The sequence below is a fragment of the Pinus tabuliformis genome, chromosome 3_2 (genome assembly GCF_031772625.1).
Source record: "Pinus tabuliformis cultivar Carrire ecotype Pingquan chromosome 3_2, CPIR1, whole genome shotgun sequence".
NCBI lineage: Eukaryota > Viridiplantae > Streptophyta > Pinopsida > Pinales > Pinaceae > Pinus > Pinus tabuliformis.
Genome location: NC_142302.1, coordinates 84656963 through 84678292, shown reverse-complemented (window position 1 = coordinate 84678292; position 21330 = coordinate 84656963).

Here is a 21330-nt window from a genome sequence, read left to right as displayed (position 1 = left end):
AAGATGAATAGATGAAAAAGTACCCATTCGACCTCTCAATCTTCAAACCGTATGATCCACATTGCATTGTGAAGGATCACTGCATGAGATTTTAGTTCAATTGGATCCACGGGGCATCTCATTGGGCCGAGGAGGACTCATGGAGGTATTGCTACAATCCCTCTAGACCCAATGAGCAGGTCGATTTTGTCGTAGAGTGTTTAGCAACACATCATGAAGCAACATTATGGAGAACACTAGTAGTAGCACCAACAATAGAAACAATAGAGCCAAGCATACCTATGTGCAACAAAGGGAAGAGAAAGATTGTCAACCACATGTAGGAGGAACAAAGCTGCAAGTTTGAAGAAAATCCCCTTGCAGAACAAGCAATTATGGCTATATAACAGAAGAGGTAGTAGCGCGACAAGAGAATCACGTGAAGGCAGAGGTGTTACGAGAATAAGTACCATGGAAAATTTTAGGGGCGAATGTTCGCCCTTTCACGAAATTAAGGGGTTTTAAATTTTTAGTGGGTGAATATTTTGTATCATAGTATATTTTTTCAAATGGCCACAAATAGCCCACCTTATTTTAAGGGAGAGGGTAAAAAAGGTAAATTTAGCCCTTGAAATTAGGAGTTACAACCTTCCATTTGCCCTAATTTTCAAGAGTAGGTTTTATTTAAGTGAATCCTAATGGAAAAATACCATATTTATCAAAGAGGTATGGTAAATTAATTAAAATATAAATAAATGAGAGGTATGGTAAATAAATAAAACATTTTTTATATTTACTCCATAAGTCACCTTATATACATGCAATGGTGTAAACAAATAAAAATATAAATAAAGTGGAGGTATGGTAAATGAATAAAACCTCTTTTTATACTTACTCAAAAGGTATGGTAAATAAATAAAAATAGAAATAAAATAGATGTATGGTAAATAAATAAAACCTCTTTTTATATTTAGTTCATAACCCTCTTTCTATTTATGAAGGCTCAAAAAAGAGGTTTTATTTAAGTGAATCCTATGGGCCAAATACCATATTTGTAAAAGAGGTATGGTAAATTAATAAAAATATAAATAAATGAGAGGTACATGGTAAACAAATAATACATTTTTTTTATATCTACTCCATAAGTCACCTTATATTTATGAACACTAAAAAAATGTATCATATTTAGGTGAAATCTATGGGCAAAATACTATGGGCCAAATACCATGGGCTAGATTATTATTAATACCATGCAAAAAAACATTATAAACCCTAATATTAGTATTAATAAAAATAGGAATGGCACATGGTATTGACCCATGGTATTCACGTGGAACGTAGCCTATTTAAATGGGGAAATTAAACCAACACAGATCCATCTCTACTCTGGATCTACTAAGCCTTGAGAAGGATCAGATATCGTGACATGAAAACTAGCATAGAGTGAAAAAATATTTGATCCCTCTTGGGGCTTGGTGGATCAAGAGTAAAAATATATGTTGTAATTTAATGTATGTTAAACATTTTAACTTGGTTAAAATAAAAAATAAAATAAAAATCAATTATTAATTTTATTAATTTTTATAAATTACTAATAGTAATTTTTAAGCTCCAGGTTTATGATAACCCATGGTATTGACACATGGTAATACCATGGTATTCATGTGAGCATAGACTATTTAACGGGGAAATTCTATCATGTTAGATCCATCTTAATTCTGGGTCTACCAAGTGCTCAGAGGGATAAATAGATTTCATCCCCCAAAGAGTGGTAGATGTGGAGTTAAGATGGATATACGTTGGTTTTTATGATAATGAGGATATTAAATAGACTTAGGAAAGTATATTGTTAAAACATCTTAAGGTGAGAGGGATAAATAGATTTCATCCCCCAAAGAGTGGTAGATGTGGAGTTAAGATGGATATACGTTGGTTTTTATGATAATGAGGATATTAAATAGACTTAGGAAAGTATATTGTTAAAACATCTTAAGGTGAATGGTTGAAGCTACATTTAGTCACCTCAAAAAATTTAGTAAAAAATACCAATATCTCCATTAATATTGGTTTTTAACTTTTTCCGATTTAACAAAAAAAATTCAAAACAATGAAACCTTATTACTCTTTCCACATCACCCTCCACAATATTTCTCACCATATTTCAAACATTCTCAATATGATATCTTCATGAAAATGTTTAGGTATTGATGTTGGATTAGTTGTTTGAAAAATAAGCTGGTTTATACAACCTTTCATCTTCTGTGCTATTTGTAGTTTGTACTAATGAAATGTAGGGGTTGGAGCCACTGCACCATATTTTCCTAAAAGGTGGAGATTGTTCACCAAAAATGAAATTAATCTACATGTTACAACATTGTTAAAAAATGCGAGACCTATGAGGGTAGTGAATTATGCTAATAAGCAATTTAGATTGGGAGAGACGTAATTAAATTTTATTATTTAATTGAAGATTTCCAATTAAAATAATAATAAATCTACATTTATATATTCATATATTGATTGGAAGGATTCTCACAATGGTCACTTCTTTCAATTAGATCCCCTTCAAGCCTTTGGGATACCTAATACTTTCTTATATAATATAGTTGGGACTTACTACTTGTTGGCATGTTGGGGTAAACAAACTTGATGTGTTTTTTTAATCTCGCAGTTGGAGTCTATGGAATAAGAAAGAATTTTGATAGCTTTAAAAAAGTGGTAGCTTGACAAAAGTTGTAGAGAAAAGATTAATCTCTCCTACCTTGACAGAACTCGTTGTCAATATCAACACCTACAAGAACTTTGTTGTGGAATATCATCAAAACTAATAGAAGGATATGAAAGAGTGTATTGTAAGAACCTTGAAAAACATGGCCACTAAAACTTGGAACATTGTTTGTAGGAAGAGAAAATTATGTCTCTTTTTCCCAAACATGTATGTTAGTATATTACAATTTAATGAATATGTTTTCTTATTATCTATGGTTTCATACTTTAACAAAACATTTGCCAAGACTTCACAATGTTTTATTATTCAATAAAAGATTTGCCAAGATCTTACAAGATTTTATAATTCAGTGAAAGATTCTCCATCACTGTACAAGATAATATAATCTGGTGAGAGATTCGCCAGAAAAATTATATATACATATTATATTATTGATAAAATCATGTCCCATTTTTCCTATGTTTCATGGGGGTTAGCCCATTTATTATACATATAAATTTAGGGTGGTTCTTAAAATTTTCCCTGATAAGTACCCTAAGTCTTTGCGTTGAAACCGCAACAGAGCAAGAGAAAACTACAGTAAGAAACACTCATACAACTCAAGAAACATGCTTATATAAACAAACTATGCGATAGGATGTCCTTCATTTGGGTAGATCTAGTAGGGTTCATACCCTCTACAACTATTGATGATCTTTGAATCTACAAATCAACTAATTCGAACATACATAGTAGCATATAGATAAAGCATTTTAATGAAATCAACTTTATATTATATAAGCAAGATGATTAGTTACACATCAAAATGACATTCATACATGAATTACAATAGTATCTGATGCATAAACAAAGTTAATCTCAGGAATAAGACAATGTTTCTTTTTATTGTAGAAAGCTATAACCAACACGGAGAAAACTCACCTGAGTCCTCTTCTTCCATCTCTAAGTAGAACCATCCTCCAGATCCATCCAGTCCCAATCTTCAACAACATCCTTCCATAACCAGTACCATGATATCTCAAGCAAGTGGGAAAATATCAACACTCAAGGAAACAAGGGTTTTCTGAACTTGGGGAAGTGCTTGAAGCACATGGATACTTCAAACTTAGTCAGGGGATAATCTCAGTACAGTACTTTTATCTCTTCTCCTCCTTAAGACCTTCCCATAGAAGTCTATTTATACTTCTCCCAATGATTTTTTTAGTTGGGAAACAGTTAGGCCACGGGCACTAGGAGGTAATCAAAAGGTAAAACCCATGAACTTTGCCCATAGTTAAGGAAATTTAATTTTTTAAAGTTTTTTAACACATATACGTGAGTTGGATATTGACTAACCCACGTGTACATGCTTTTATCACAGCGCAAAGTATCATACAAGGAGTAAAACATTGTTTCTAAAATATTTGGACCAAGTCTGGAAGGAGGGGTTTCCCTAGCCCATAAACCAAGCATCACAAATACCAAGGGTGATATTTGGAGCTATAACAGATGCCCCCTAATATATGAGGTCAAAAGGGGTACATGATGGCCAAAATGTATTAAGTATATTGAAAGGAAACCTGTCGAAACTGAGAAGGAATTCACCAGATTTTAGCCTACCAAGCCATTAAAAGGAGATCATAAAGAAATAGTTGTCTGAGGTGGGCATACCCATGCTCAAAGAAAGTAAAGCATGTCCGCATATCAAGTAGAAGTAGATCCACTATGCATACAAGTATAAAAGACTGAAAGTACATAATGGATCATCTGATCATGATCGAACAAGTACATGTCTGAATATCACATATATGAAGATGATCAATGAAGTTGAAAGATGAAACTGATCACTGATGTCAAAAGCATGATCCCAATAGTACCAAATGAACATGGTGGAATAAGATGATACTACATCGCAACTCATATGCCAAGATATAAGATGTCGTTGTGAAGGAGTGCAACATATAATGTGGATGGTGTTGACTAGCAGGAGCAATTGACAAGTGAACCGAAGAATGTTGATGCAACCCGAGGTCTTCACTAACCGTCGTGGTACATTTCTACACAACGGGAATAAATGATCTAAATTCATCCATGTGAGAAATAGTTTGATTGCTGGTTATTGATGTATACCATTAACAAAAGTGAGACTACTCACCGATAATGATAATGAGAGTCAAGGTACCCAGTACAATCTAACAAGTGCAAATGAATGAGCTGAAGTCGAGCACTTGGAAGAATCTATCAATCAGGGGACAATGATGGTTTCCCATTGTTGATAGCGAAGGAATCTGCCACTTATGACTGCAAACCCCAAGGTATTGCCAAATGGACTCTAGATCTTTGCCTAGAGCAATGAGTCGTATCAATAGGAAAAGATCCGCTAGAAGGAAGGCATTAAGGCATATTTCATCAATCTAGCGGGAGTGTAACCCATAGGCCAATAATTTGGAAGGAATCAGACGAAAAGGATGTAGTAACCCGACCGAAGCACATTTCTGGCGTACAAAATATGTAGCTAGCGCACGATAGAAACCCTCTGAACGAACCAATAATGAAAGCTGACATAGAGGCAAGGAATCCACCAATAGGGTCAAATGGAAACCAAGGCACTACATGAATCCCAATGTGTGATAATGAAAGCTAATGTCGAACACAATGGAAACCACTTAGTCAAAGACCCATGATACTAATCGATGCTAAGCACAAGGTGACCTATCAATAATAAAAATAGGACAAGGGTGTGGCTCTAGGCCTGCCCTTAGAGCAATATGTTGTCGTCGATAAGGACAAGACCTGCCAACGAGAAGTCAATGGAGACCTTCTGAAACCAGCACAAGTAAAGGACTAATATATCTGATGTGATGATGAACATGAAGCTAACAACCAGGGATGGCCGACTGAAAAAATAGGTCAAGAGACACCGCAGAGAGGCTGACTCAGGATTACTTCCCTTGAACAAAAGCATGACTCAATGATGACTATATGGAAGCATATTATCTCTGTATAAGTTTGTCACGCAGGAGGCATGAGTGAACTCTCCATATGATTGGAAGAGGTAACCAATCAGATGAGAACTGACTCAATAACAAGGTTAAGGCATACCTAAGTCAAACTAAATCCCACCCAAAATGGAGGAGAGACTTTATTTTGAGTGCTTTGTTCAAGGGTGACACGACTGACTCTAGCTGCCAACAATATATGGAAATGTTGTCCCATTCCCGCTCTTTTTGGAATATATAATTTTTTTGTCTTTTTCTTTAAGCTGGAAAAAGAATAAAAGAATGCTAGAATACAGTGGAAAGAATGAGTGTCAGAGAAACAGATGATCTAGTTCCTGGGATGGGAACAATCCTATTCTCAATGCAAGGAGGAAAAACTGGTTAAGGGCACTCAAAAGAATGTTCCTTCCACAGGTCAAGAGGTGTTTCAAGTTGCAGAAGCTAAGTGATTGCATGGTTGATCTTGTAGAAGAAATGGTCAAATACTTAAACACAAGTCCAAGTGAAGCTAGCTCAAGGCCAAAATTGCGAATAGTCAAAATGAAATGCAAGAGTACAACTGAACAAAAAGTAGCCTCTAGGGTATAAGGCCAGAAATAAGTGTAGAGGAAAAGAGAATGTGTCTTCAATGCAAAGTAATGACAGGACTAAAGAGGACTCCCGAGACTACTCAGTAAAACAACATGGGCAAGCAATGTCAGTGACGTTCTAACTACGATGCCCATGTAAAGGATGGCTCTACCATCGCATCATGACTTAAAAAATCAGCAAGTGAACATGGTTTTCTAACCAAGACATGATGGGGTCAACCCTATGGCTAATGCATCACTGAACATAGGCTAGTATGCAAGATGAAATGGAAAAAATGGTTTCTCTAACCTATATGCCAGTAAGTGAACGATATCTACCATGATGAGTCAGTGGTCATGGGACTGAAATAAGATCTCAAAGAAGTGTCCAAAATATCCTGAAACAATAACTCATTCCTGGAAATCCAAGCCAACAAGTGAAAAAATTCATGAGACGAAAAATCAAGTTTTGAGAAAATATTTGAAATTTCAAAGCTATATATTGACTTTTAGACTCACAAATTTTTCATTTGCATTTGGAAAAAAGTTGTGGATCAAAAAATGAGAAAACATGCCTCTCAAGAATTCAACTGTTTAAATCGCGCCAAAGTTACCAGGTAACCCTCAAACCATACTTGCAATGTTTTGTGATTCTTTTTAGAAGTTTTAATTAATATTTGACCGTGGGAATTCTTGTCAAGAAATCTAACTCTGCGTACACACAGGTTGGTTGTGACCAACCTGCATATATGATGGCCCTACATGCGACTGTGTGTGAAGGGAACCCACGTGTACACGAGTTGAAGTTCAAACTTAAATTCTAATGATTGAAACTCGTTTCTTTTTAGGATGACCATTACTTGGAGAGAGAGAGAGAGAGAGAGAGAGAGAGAGAGCATACCACAATTGACAATGAGGTAATGAATGACCAAACTGCACTAGATGCATTGAGAGGGTGCAGCTTGTTGAAGTTCTTCAAAATGTCGAACATGAAAGTGAACACATGCCTACTTGACTTATTGATCCACTACTGGAGTGTGGAGGATGATGCCTTCATGATAGATTAGATGCCTCTCAGGATTGAGGTGGAAGACATCTACTTTATCACATGTCTATCTCGAAGAGGGGAGGTTGTGCATTCTACTGGTAGGACACGGAGTAATCCTTCAGTAGAATACTATGTACACATATACTATCCTGGGCATCTGGAAAATATTGGAAGTCAGATTCCAATTAAACACGAGGATAATTTATCTCTCAGGATTCTACTGTTTACCATTGCCAGGGTAAACGGATCAGCTTCACTACATCAGGCTTCATGGGTGTCCATGAGCCTGGCAGTGGAATGCCTAACCACTGTGTTCAATTGGTGCATACCTCTTCTAACCGACATGAAGACCCAACTGACCTCCATTCAGAAAGGTCAGACTAAAAAATTTGGATATGGGACCACTTTATGCTCCTTCTTCTTTGAGAAGGTACCTGGGCTACATCCCAAGGTATTTGGCTCTATTAGCAGCCCGCAAGATCCACGAATGGGTAGGTAGGTTGACTTGATGAAATGCCTTGGACACGGGGATGTGCCAAGGATGACTTTCGATGATGATTTTTTCACCTAGTGGAACCAACAAATCATTGCAGTCGACGACTACACTTATGCTGGCAAGGATTTACGAGGAGATCCAGACCTTGTGTTGCCACCAAACGCAACATGGGGAGACATAGGTAACAATTTTTTAATTTTTTTTAAATTTTAAATATTTTTTTTTTAAATATGAAAATGAACTTAGAAATATTTTTGATGGGACTAAAATATTGACATAATGATCATGTTCCAGATGTGGGTCCGGTGAGACCAGATGGATTCCCGTAGCATAGACATCACAGAAGAGGTGCCGAAGAAGCAGATGCTAAGAAAAAGAGGTTCTTATTTGCAGTCCAAAGAAACTTGGTGAGATTGACTCACCTGGTACTGAAGGTAGCCATAAAGGACCTACCTGAGGAGATGCAGCACTTCGTGGTAGGAGTACCACGGGAGTGGGTCTGCGTTCTTCAGGGTGCGGCCAATGCAGTAGTTACATTCTTAGCCGCTCATCCTGATCCAGGTCGATAGATAGAATAGACATGATTATGGGCCTTTAGTCTAGATTTTGTATATTATTTTTTGAACACTTTATGTATACACGAGCAACTTTATGATATATATATACAGTTCCAAATTTTTTATGTTTATCTTTTACTTGATGAATGATTGATATGCTAATCTAATGCTTGATTAGCGATAGAATATGCTAATGAATTTTCAAATCATGCAATGTGCACATATGTAATATAAACAAATGATCATTACAACACCCTCACTCTGAAAAATTGGCGATATAAATAAGGATCCTAAAACCGACAAATGTTATTTAATTGTGACACTACTAGTTGTGAGTCAAGATACACTACCAACGAATCAATTCCATAAGAAATAGCTGCTGATAGTAAATTAATAACAACAATTTATTCAACAATGTTATTTGAAGCAGGACCAATACATACTCCCCTTGGCACCATCAACTAACCAGATGGATAATAAATCACCTAAGCCACAGAAGTACTATTCTGAGAGTGTCGACTAGCACCATCAGTGAATCCAAAATAGACCATGTCATCCATCAACACTTGCCACAACAAATAAGAAAATGTCAATATCAAAAAAAATTCCGAAAAAATATGTACAAAAATACAAAATATACAAAGAATCCATTGCTCGACCATAACCTATGCAAAATAATTCTTGAGGTAGAGCCCAAATTGGGGCTTTTCCAACTTGTTCCCTTCAAAATTGATTAATTCATAAGCCCATTTTTCTAAAACTCACTTTACTATAAAGGGACCATACCACATAGACTTGAATTTGCCTACCCCCAAGGCATTTTTATCTTGGTCATAGACCAAGACAAGCTCACCTTCAAAAAATACACGAGGATGGATAGCTTTATCATACTGAGTTTTAACTCTTTTCTTATGGGCCTCATTTATTATGGCGGCATCTTGACACTGGTCATCGAGATGTTCCAAATGAATGAGGCGCTCTTCGAGACTAGAGGTCTCTGGAAGAAACTCAACAGTTAACATAAGGGATGGAATTTCGCGTTCAATAGGAAAAATATATTCCAACCCGTAAACTAACTGAAAAGGTGTAAAACCAACGACAGTCTTTACCAAGGTTCGGTATGCCCAGAGAACCGGGTACAACATGATATGCCAATTGCAACAACTTTTGTCAATTGTCCTTTGCAGGATCATCTTGACGAACTTATTCACGGCTTCGACTTGGACATTAGCCTGGGGATAATACGAAGATGAATGCTCCTGCTAGAAGCACAACTTAAGAGCCAATTTTTTCATCAATTGGTTTTCGAAATGACTACCATTGTCAATGAAAATCTCTCTCAGGATACCAAAACATGAAATAATCTGATTGAAGAGGAACAATGTTACTATTTCACTATCGTTTTTATAAGTAGGCATGGCCTCAGCCCACTTCGTAAAGTAGTCTACCGCCACTATACTATACTTGTGATTCACCACTGAAGGTGGATTACAAGTAGTAAAGTCAATGCCCCACTTTGTAAAAGGACCGACAGTGACAACAAGGAAAATAGGAGCTAGATGCGCATGCATATTCCGAGTATATACTTGACAAGGGTGGCAACATTTGACCACTTCAATGCAATATTTGAAAATTAAAGGCCAAAACTAGCTGGCACGCAGTATTTTCTGGGTTGTTGCAAGCCCTGATAGATGACCACTAAAAGACCCACTGTGGAAATCATTGAGTACAAATTCTACTTCCTGCAAAGTTAAACAATGCCAAAGTATTGAATCAACCCCTCGAAAATATAATAAATCACTAGTGATAACATATTTATTAGCAATGTGACGTAATTTTCAGCGTTCATTCTTGGAGGAAGCAGGCGGGAACTTCGAAGTCTGGAGATATATGATGATATCTCCATACCAGGGATCTTGTGAAGAGATGAGGAATAGATGTTTGTTTGGGAAATTTTCCTCATAAACAATGTCTTCTTCACAAGGCAGCTCAGAAATTAATTCCGCAAAAACCAATGACTTCTTAGACTTGGCTGACAAGAACTTAAGATCGAATTCTTGTAGAATAACAATCCATCGATTGTATTTTCCCTGAATCACTCACCTACTGAGGACAAACTAAAAAGGGTTGACAGCTGCTAAGATGATCGTTTTATGTAGTAGAATATAATGACAAATTTTTTGGACAGCATGGACAGTTTCCAAGGCCGATTTCTCAGCAGGAGAATAGCGTAATTCAGGACCTACCAAGCCTCGACTCAAGTAGTAAATCACATGCTCCATGAGAGCATCATCTTCCTTAACCAGAACCATACCTATGGTTGATTCTGCCATTGCAAGATATAAAAGGAAATCTCTGCAATAATCTGGTGGACTCAACAATGGGGCAGATATTAATGCCTGCTTCAAGTCATCAAAAGATCATCACGCAAAGTCATCCCATAAAAACGGAACTCCTTTCTTAAGCAAATGCATAAATCCTTTAGTTATCTTAGTGTAGTTTTCTATAAACCATCTCAAGAAATTTGCCTTTCCTTGGAGACTTTGAAGTTGTCGAATGGAAGACGGGGGAGGAAACTAAATTATTTCCTCAATCTTGAAGGGATCAACTAGAATCCCTTCAGTTGACATGATGAATCCTAACAACTGACTAGATGTGACCACAACAATGCACTTATTCGGATTCAATCGAAGTTTGTAAAATTTACATGTCTCAAAAAATAACTGAGGGTGACTGGGATGATCGATTCTTTTTCGAGAATGAGGAGCTAAATCATCCAAGTATGCTTTGATGACATGCTTGATGTCGTGGAAAGTGTAAGACATGGCCCACTGAAACGTAGTGCCAACATTTTTAAGACCAAAAGGCATCTTTTTGTATGCAAAGGTACCCTAGGGACAAATAACCGTTGTCTTATGCTGGTCTTCTAGACGGATAGATATTTGATTATAACCAGAGAATTCGTGCATTAACAAGAAAATTTAATTTCCCACACATTCATCAACTATCTAATCAATAAACTATGTGGGGTAATTGTCTTTCAGACAAGCCTTGTTCAAATCCCTAAAGTCAATGCAGACTTGGATCATTCGTTGTTTTTTGTCTACTGGGACTAGATTAGAAACCCACTCTGTTAGAGGAATGGGGTATATGAAACCTGCCTTTAGTAGCTTTTCTACTTTAGCTTTAATAGCTACTGCCTTCCTAGGATTGACTGGCTGAAGCTTCTGACAAATCAACTTGGCATTCTCATACATCTTGATCTCATGCTAGACTATAGATGGATCAATACCAGGCATTTCCTCATAAGACCAAGCAAACATATCTCTAAATTTTTTAAAGAGGTCAGTGTAAATTTGAATTTCTTTAGGGGAAAAATCGGCTCCAATGAAGACATTTTCTATAATGTCAGGATTCCTAGAGATGTTTATATGTACAATTTCTTAGATAATTGACATATTACCTTCGGTAAACAAATGTGTTGCAGCCAAAGGGTTTGACACTATACAAACATCATTAGTAAGAAGATTTGAGAACATGGATTCGACTTCATGCAATGGTGGAAGAAAATATGTTCGATGATGTAAATCTTCCCAAGGTCGATCTATACCCATCATCTCTTCTAAAATTTCTTCGACAGATGGTAAAACTGTATCTAAGAAATCCAGAGCAGAAGTAGAGTCAAGGGTCCAAGATGGAGCCACATCACCATCTAACTCCTTTTCTGAAAAAGGAGTGGGATGATTGTCTACAGACTTAATGATAGATTGACAACTAAGCTCTACTGCAGACATGGGGAATGCCATTCCACCAACCTGGTCTCCATATAATGTGGTTGTAGATGAAGGTAAGGTCCAAGGGTCCGAAAAATAATGAGTTTGAAATAACTCTTTCCATGAAGGCCCCTTGGAGGATGAAATTTCATTGATTCTAGCTATAGGAGGGGGAATATCAAATATACCTATCAAGGAAGAGTACATCCCTACTCCTAAATTCTCTATAGGCTGACGAGGATTATCCACCAATGGAATGGTAGAATTTAGAGTTGCACGAGAATCATCTAATTGATCAATTTTAACAATTCTCCCCTCGTGAGGAAAACAAAGGATGAGAAACGGAGATGAAACTATGGCATCCATCACATAAATCCAATTTCTTCCCAATAGGAGGTTGTAATCCAAGTTAGCATCAACGATTTCTACCTCAATATTAACAACCTTTCCTCCAACAATTATCGGAAAAGTTAGGATAATTCTGTGTGGCCTATGAGAATGACCATCAAATGTTGTTAAGAGAGTCGATGAAGGAACCGTTGAAGGTGATCCAATGGCCTTCCAATAAGACATAGACATTACCCATGTGGAAGCTCCCTCATTTATAACTATCCAAAAAATATTGGTTTTTCGATAAGTATACTTTATCTGGAAAGCCATATGATGAGGAAGTCTCTTTTTGACATTAAGCATATCAAAAGTGAGCACTAAAGAATTTTTTGGATCTATTGCCCCAATTGTCGAAAGAAAAGCACTTCTTTGAGGAGGACATGACTAAAGTACCTCCAATGTAGACATAGTACATGGACTTTGACCTAGATCTTCTACAATCGAGTAGTTCTGACTACCCTAGCATTAGGGTTATTCATCGAGCACTTAGGGGAACCTTTCGATATCCATGGTATAGATGTGTGTGGCAACGTCTACATGCAAGTTCATTATATGCACATTTTAGGAATTTTCTCCTTCTTGGTTGCCCAATGCGGAGGGACCAGTGTTTGAGTTCACACCAGCAAGTAATTGCTGCCCTTGGGGAAGAGGGTTGGTGAGGACAACTTGGGAGCTAGAGGACCCTTGCTGCACTAACAAGCACTGAGCATCCTAAATCTTGGGGTAGAGGTGAGTCAAATGATCTCCATTGCATAACTTGATCTCCATTCTTAGACTCTTTTTTACCCTCACCGGCACCATTGTCAAGCTTGTTCACATTATCCTTCCCTTCCTGATTCTACTTCTTACCTCATCCCTTCTTCTTCCCATAGGATTGTTGATTTCCTTTGGGGTTAAAAGACTAGACGACATTAATGGAGGTAGGTTGGGAGGGCGAAGGTGTAGACGGTGTTGCCTGGTTAGAAGAAGCAATTTGTAAAGACAATTATTGCAATTGGTTCAAAAGGTTCATTGTATTTGTGTTAATTCACCTAACTATACCATCGGTGTGAGAGTTGGGCTTCGGTTTGGCTAAATCAACCTTGGATCTAGGAGCGTCAGGTAGGACTTTTAGAAGAGTCCTAGACCGAGAATATATCAATTCTAATTGTTGGGCTTGAAAAATAGCCTTCTCTTCCAAATAAACACCGGAAAGAGAAACATCCTTAGAGATTTTAGGTTGTAGAGATTTTAAAAACCATTCGAGATGAAAATCTGGTGGAATTTCAGCTATGATAAGACTCTTTCTTTTTCTCCATTCCTGGATATGATCTGAAATGTGAGTTGTTGTGTCTTAATGAAAATTGGCGAGAAGTTCAGTTCCAGCTTCATAATGGACAGGAAACTGAAAAATGGTTTAAGAAAATATTCGCCAAATCATCGAACGAAGTAAAAGTTCCCCCTGGCAACTCTATATACCATTTGGTTTCATTCCCCACTAAGGTGCACTAAAATAACCTCAAACTAACTAAATCATTGATCAGGGAGTTTGATGAGCACCATAAATGGAATGTGGTCACATGGTCTCCTGGGTCTTCACCATTCTTCCCTTCAAATTTTGGAATATCCAATGGAAGTTTAGTTGGGACTGGAGGCCAAGCCGGATTGTACCTAATTTGATCATTCATCAATTTAGTCAAGTCTGGCATATTAAGCGTGGCTAGAAAAGGAAGTCGTGGAGGACCTTGGGGATTCCATCTAGACTGGGAGGGGTTCCCATAGGTCTAAGAAGAATGAATTGGATTTTGAAAGGCACTAGGTTGCTCAAAGTAACTTATAGAACCTATTGCACCAAAGGGTGATTCTTGTGGTCTAGCAAAACTCCAAGTTTGACTAACTCCAACCAAAAATCCTCCATAACCGGTAAAGTTACCCCCTAACGAAGTATTATAAGGAGCTGACAGACCTTGATAAGGCTTCCAAGCATTAGCTAAGGGTGAAAAAATTTGAAATGAATTAACCAAGGAACATGACACATTCCCTTGTTGGCCGAAAAACTGATTCCCAGCTGCTATCCCACTAACCGCAAGATTTGTCCAACTCTGAAAGGGGTTACCACCTTGACTTGTTAAAGGAAAAAGCATAGACCCTACTGTTGGATTGGAATGTGGTATATGAGCACTTCCAAATGGGAAATCCTTAAAGGAAGCTGATCCACTCATCATGGATGTGGAGATGGTTGATGGTATATTCAACGAAACTGAAGGAATACCTTGAGAGGGCACTCTAAAACGGAAAAATCCAAAACTGGATGCATTAACTTGAGAACTTCCACTCGTCAACGGAATGGAAGTAGACCCAAATAAGGATGTGCTAGGAGTGTGAGAAGAGATGGAAATAGCTCCTCTCCCTTGCGTAGATATGGGAGTCTGCATGCTCGCAACACTCATTATGGATGCCATGCTTCCAGCAGTGGTGATCGAAGGGATAGATGTGTGTGGACTTGGGCTCGAAGGTTTGTGGGTTGGAGTTCCAACGTATAACAATACGTTTGGACAATCAAGAGGGAGAGGAGAATTCAGAGCCATAATCAACTCTGAAAATTCTTCTACTTAAATACTATCTTCCGATTGGAATATTACTCAAGAAAGAACTAGTCCATTCCTCTCTAACTCTGTGGTAGTACCAGTTTTATCTTGTGAACTAATGCCCCTAAGTAGAGGATCGATCTCTGATGCACTTTCCCACTGGTTGAAAACCATTGGAAGAATCGCTCCTATGCCTTTTAGGAGAAGGCTCTAGACTCGTAGGTGAAAGCCCACCAAGTCTCTGGGACCATCGAGATGGTTGATCAACCACTTTGAATTATTATTATAAGATCTACTTAGAGACTAAAGAAAATTAAAAGCTAGGTTGATTAGGAGCACAAAACACACACTAAAAATGTCACTAAAGAGATTAAAAATCAAACAACTTCCAAGTATTTCCGCTCTGGGTGATTAGGACTGGACACCAAAATACAAAAAAGTTAATAATAAGGGCCTTTCGAAAATAGATTGGGGCAATTACGCCCCAGATCTACCAGTGAAGGTATCAGAGGTAGTTAAGTTGACCTCCAAATAATAGCCTTTGTTGATGCAAGCCCCCAAGCTTCGCAAGGGTGCCCTCTAGAAGTATTGTTGAATGTGATGCAACGTCAACCTTAGGTGCCACAAGATTCCCCTCCACAACCACCTATGTGGATCCCTAGGATAGGCAACTAAAGGCACCAACTTGTATCAGAAGCCGGGTGGAATAGTCGTGAGGTAAGATCCAACAAGTAAGAGAGGGGATATCTCTCATCCTTATCTTCACGAACCCTCGTGCTTAACTCCCAGTCACGGAGCTTTCCCGATCTCCCTAATGCTATTGGATTTCACTATTCAATTATACTTCTATGTTTTACAATTTAGAGTGGCCTTGGAGAGTTTAATCTCCTTTCGCCTAATCCAAGGCCCTAAATAAACCTAAAACTTGTTGGTGTATTCTGATGACAATACAAAAAGTTCTAGTTTATTTTATTAAGTACTTGATTTTAAGTGGTTGTTATTTTAAGTCAAAGGGACAATATGGAAATGAAACTGATGGTGTTTGTATGACGCAAAAGAAATTAATGAAAAACTAACTTATATGAAATGCAATTGTTTATTCTTCGATGAAAAGAAATTTCTACTTGGGCTCTAAGAAACTTCTATAATGCAAAAACTGTTTCCTTTTCTTTTCTTATAGCACACTTCACACTCACAACAACTAAAAAGACTATTGATGCTTTAATAATGTAAAACTACACTAATGCAAGGTGTACATGATAATGCAAGATCCTATACTATTCTAAAAAGAACGAAAGCAATTGTTTATAACTTATTAATAATCCAACTTAAGTGTTTGAAAAGAATGTAAATTTCAAATACAAAATCTCCTCCAACAAGAAGGACTAACAAAAAAGATCACAAATCACTCTCAAAAAACCAAAAGAAACCAAAGTCAAACTTGGAAAAAGAAGACAGAAACAATGTTTTTTAAGGACCTTTCTTTTTCAAGAAGTAATGAAAATAACCTTTTGAAGCATTCTATATGCTACAAAAGAATAGACCGAAAGAAGAGCACAAGGAAACTTTGCAAGTTACCAATTCGACAATGAATGAAAACTTGAACAAAAAGGGCTTCAACTTGTACCAATCGACCAAACAGTAGCAAAGAGCTTTGAGAAGCTGACCAAGAAGTCAAGAAAGAAACACTTTCAAATTCATCAAAAAGAAACTTTCAAAAAGCAAGAAAAGGTGTAAGGCCACGAAATGACAGAAATCAAAGAAACTACCCAATAATCAAGCTTGATAGAAACATTGAAAATAAGTTGTTGTTCCAGGGGTCCAGAATGATAAAGAACCTCTATAAGAAGTCTTGTGTGTTCAAACAAAAATCATAAAACTCACGCAAAAGCAAACCTAGGCCAAAAATTTTTCAAAGAAGAAGAGAATTCAAAACAGTAAGCTCACTGAATAATTAAATTCTAAAGATAGAAATTGACCACTCAGAATCCAAATAGACCATGAATCAAATCTTTCTAGGCAAAAAGATTTGAAAAAAGTATGCAAAAAATGGTATACGTGAATGTGTTCAAGCACAGAGGCATGTACACACGCTTCTGACAAATTAGAATCACATATACGTGGGTTAAATTCACAGAAACAAGCATGCATATGCTACTCTAAATAGACAAAAGTGTGTATACAAATTTTTGAAAGAAAAATAAAAAATGAAGCCAGATCAAAAAGATCAGACTTAAGGTTTGAGATTCCACTAGACCAAACAATACTATCACAGCAAGCAAACCAAGAATTGAGCCCTGATTGACACTGAACAACCCAAACTAGGAATAACAAGATTGTTATCCCTAGTGGAGTCGCCAATTATGTTATGGGAATAAGTACCCTAGGGCATTGGGTTGAAACCCCAACAGAGCAAGAGAAAACTATAGCAAGAAACACTCGTACAACTCAAGCAACATGCTTATCTAAAAAAACTATGTGATAGTGACCATACCCGGATGTCCCATGCTTGGGTAGTTCCAGCAAGGTTCAGACCCTCTACAACTCCTGATGATCTACGAATCTACAAATCAACCAATCTGAACATACATAGTAGCATATAGATAAAGCATTTTAATGAAATAAACTTTATATCATATAAGCAAGATGATTAGTTACACATCAAAATGATATTCATACATGAATTACAACAATATTTGATGCATAAACAAAGTTAATGTCAGGAAAAAGATAGTGTTTCTTTTTATTGTCGAAAGCTATAACCAACACGGACGAAATTTGCCTAAGTCTTCTTCTTCTAGCACCAAGAAGAACCATCCTCCAGATCCGTCTAGTCCCAGTCTTCAACAACCTCCTTCCATAACCAATACCATGGTACCTCAACCAAGTGGGAGAATATCAACACTCGAGGAGACAAGGGTTTCATGAACTTGAGGAGGTGGTTGAAGCACAGGGATACTTCAGACTCAGTGAGGGGATAATCTTAGTATAGTAATTCCATTCTTCTCCTCATTAAGGCCTTCCCATAGAAGTCTATTTATACTTCTCCCAATTAGTTCTTTAGTTGGGAAATAGTTGGGAAACATTTGGGCCATAGGCACTAGGAGGTAATCAACAGGTAAAACCCATGAACTCTGCCAATAGTTAAGGAAATTTAATTTTTTTAAGTGTTTCAACACATATACGTAGGTTGGGTATTGACTAACCCACATGTACACGCTTTTATCACAGGTCAAAGTAGTGTACCGGGAGTAAAACATTGTTTTTAAAATATTTGGACCAAGTCTCGAAGGAGGGGTTGCCATAGGCCATAAACTAAGCATCACAAATACCAAGGGTGATATTTGGAGCTATAACAAGAGGGATAAGAAGAGAATGGAAAGGAGTTGCATGTGCTGAGGGTGAAACTCTGGAAAGAACAAGAGCTGCTCCAACTCGAGGAGGAAGTGCAACAACAACATATTCAACAAGGGGTGCATCATGTGCAGATAGATGAGGCAATTCCTGTACAAGTAGTTGATTCATTTAAACATCTAGCATTATGCAAACACGGTGAACCCTCGCAGGGAAAAGACTTTGATCATGAGATAGAATAGGATCTTGAACATTTCAATGCAAACATGGAGCAGCAGGAGTTGGAACAGGACAGTGGCCTCATGCCTCACCAAAGAGAGGTTGACACACCTTCTTTAATGCATCTAGATGATGAGAAAATCTTGAATGACCATGGAGGCATTGAGATCCTTGGTGGTCAACTGGAAGCAGAGATGCACAACATCTCCTTTGACGAATCTCATCATAGAGTTGTGCAGTCTCAGAGAGTACCGAATCTGGAGGACCAAACATTCCCTATGCAATTTAAAGAGAAAGTGATCATGATTCATGTATACAAGCATCCATCTACGTTGGTTGATGCAACTATAGTGTATACTGAAGCCACTATCTCAAGCATCCATTTTCTCATAGTTGAGAATGAGCGAATGGTGAAGGAACTACAGGTGAATATGTAGGGATGAGACTTGGTGACAATGTCTGCCTGAGCTAAACTGAAGAAGGCACAACTGGATGACGTATTGTCCTTGGACATAGTTATGCGAGCATTGTACTCCATGTTTGGTACCATGGATCAAGCAGTCATTCATCTCCACAGATGGTAGCATTGATGTGCAAGAAGAGTAAAAATCTTGAAGAACATACATATTGTTATTGATAACATGTAAGCATGGATGATGAAATACAAGGGAACCTCACTTCACTTGCCAAAGATGATGAAGGCCAATGCGGTCGAGCTGCAAGAACATATCCAAAGTCAGTTCTAGAACTATGAAGACCTACTGAAACTCATCGCTAGCGTACAAGCTTCCCATGCACAAGTATTCAAAAGCATGGAGGTTATAGTGCACATTCATGTGATCCCATCACTTGGGATGCTCACCCAAGCGAAGACCAAGAAGCAGGTCCAACAGGAGCTTGACTCGTACTTCAACTAGGTGATGTGCACTGCGACCAACCCAAACTTGCTTGTCAATGTAAACATCATGCACAAGTATGTTGTTGGTCCGACCACACTAAATACAATGATGCACATGCTCACAGATGAGTTGGACACAAGAGCCCAAGTAATGTACCTAGATGCTGTGGAGGCAAGGTTCAGGTTTTAGATAAATGTCACAACAGAACACATGGACACTCTCAAGGGCTACCAATATTGGCATATATATGTTACTGTTGATCAGCATGAGGATGTCGAGCAGTTGGACTTCTTTGGTTGTCTAAGTCCAAATGATGTCTAGTTTGGCTTGTCCAAGCCATTGTTCACATAGGTACATGTGCATTGTAATGTTGAGTCATGTCAAGTGTAATTCAAGTGTCAAGAGTGGATGTAACATTCATAGAGTAGGTGGAGAGTCATGAGGGTAGTTGAATGGTCACAAAGGGGAATGTCAAGGGTCAGCCCACCCTTTGCTATAAATAGTCCCCCATAACTCATTGTATAGGCTTTTGGTCAGCCAAGCTTCTACTTAGACTATTTTGAAGAAGGCTTTGATAGTATTGTGATGCGCCTTGGCTTCTCCACTGCACGAAGCTAGTACATCTCATTGGAGAAGTAGGTGGATGTGGCTGTAATGTTCCACTATTGGGGCTGGTAGCTTTACATGGATGTATTGTATGATTGTGGCTTACGCTTCTTTATATCATAAGAACCAACACATTTTCATGCATATGTTTTTATTGTAGTTAGAATGCTCTGGTTTCTTTAATGATATGTGTTGTTTAACTTACGTAATTGTGTATGAACTGATCCACCTGCATTTATATGAATCTTGTTGTTAATGTGTTGCATATGTTGTTAATGTTGTCACCGTCCATGTCGACTACACTGCTGAACATCAGACAGACCTTTCACTTGAACCTTGCTATAACAACCGCCACACCCGTCTTGAACTGATCCATGGGTGTTGCATATGTTATATTACCTTGTATGATGTGACAAACACATCCGAGTGAAATGCTCCACTAGAAGTTGTGCATGTCCTTTGTGTTGTGTTTTCCTAGCTGAGTTGGGACTGCTCCCTTTCAACTTGGAACTCACATTCACCTTCTTCCCCTTTCAAAGTGTGGGAACGTCTCATACACATTCCTTGACTCACTGCATTAGTCACACCCCTGTTGCTTACAGGGTTATTCTACTTACCTCTTTGTGACACCGCAGTCAAGGAATTACCTTACGACCCACTGCTGGGACTCCTACACCAAACGGTCTGAGGTATAATTGGGACTTCTTACCGGGTAAATCCCCTTGACATGTTGGCAAGTATAGCACTGTCAACATGTCTAGCACTAGAAAGATGACCTAATGAGAAGCAGTGCCCTCTCCTCCAGTTTTGAACCTTTTCATATATTCCATGGAGTCTTGAATTCTTCTTCCCCCCAGGTGTTTTTCGAATCATGAAGATGTTTCCATCTTGAGGAATATTTTTGATCTATTTTCCACTCACGCATATGATGGTGAAGGTGAAGTGGCCTGACCTGAGCACTTACATAACTTCATTTCCATGATTTATGGGGAAGATGAATTTACTGACGAAGAGGCTGGTTTGCTGCTTTCATTCAAACTACGCGAATCTCCATTTCATTGGGTGCTCAGCATACCGAGTGACATCGAGAACTCATTTGAGAATTTCTGTGATCTTATTGAAGACACGTTCTATCATTTTGATCCAGAACATCTTGACCGGAAATTA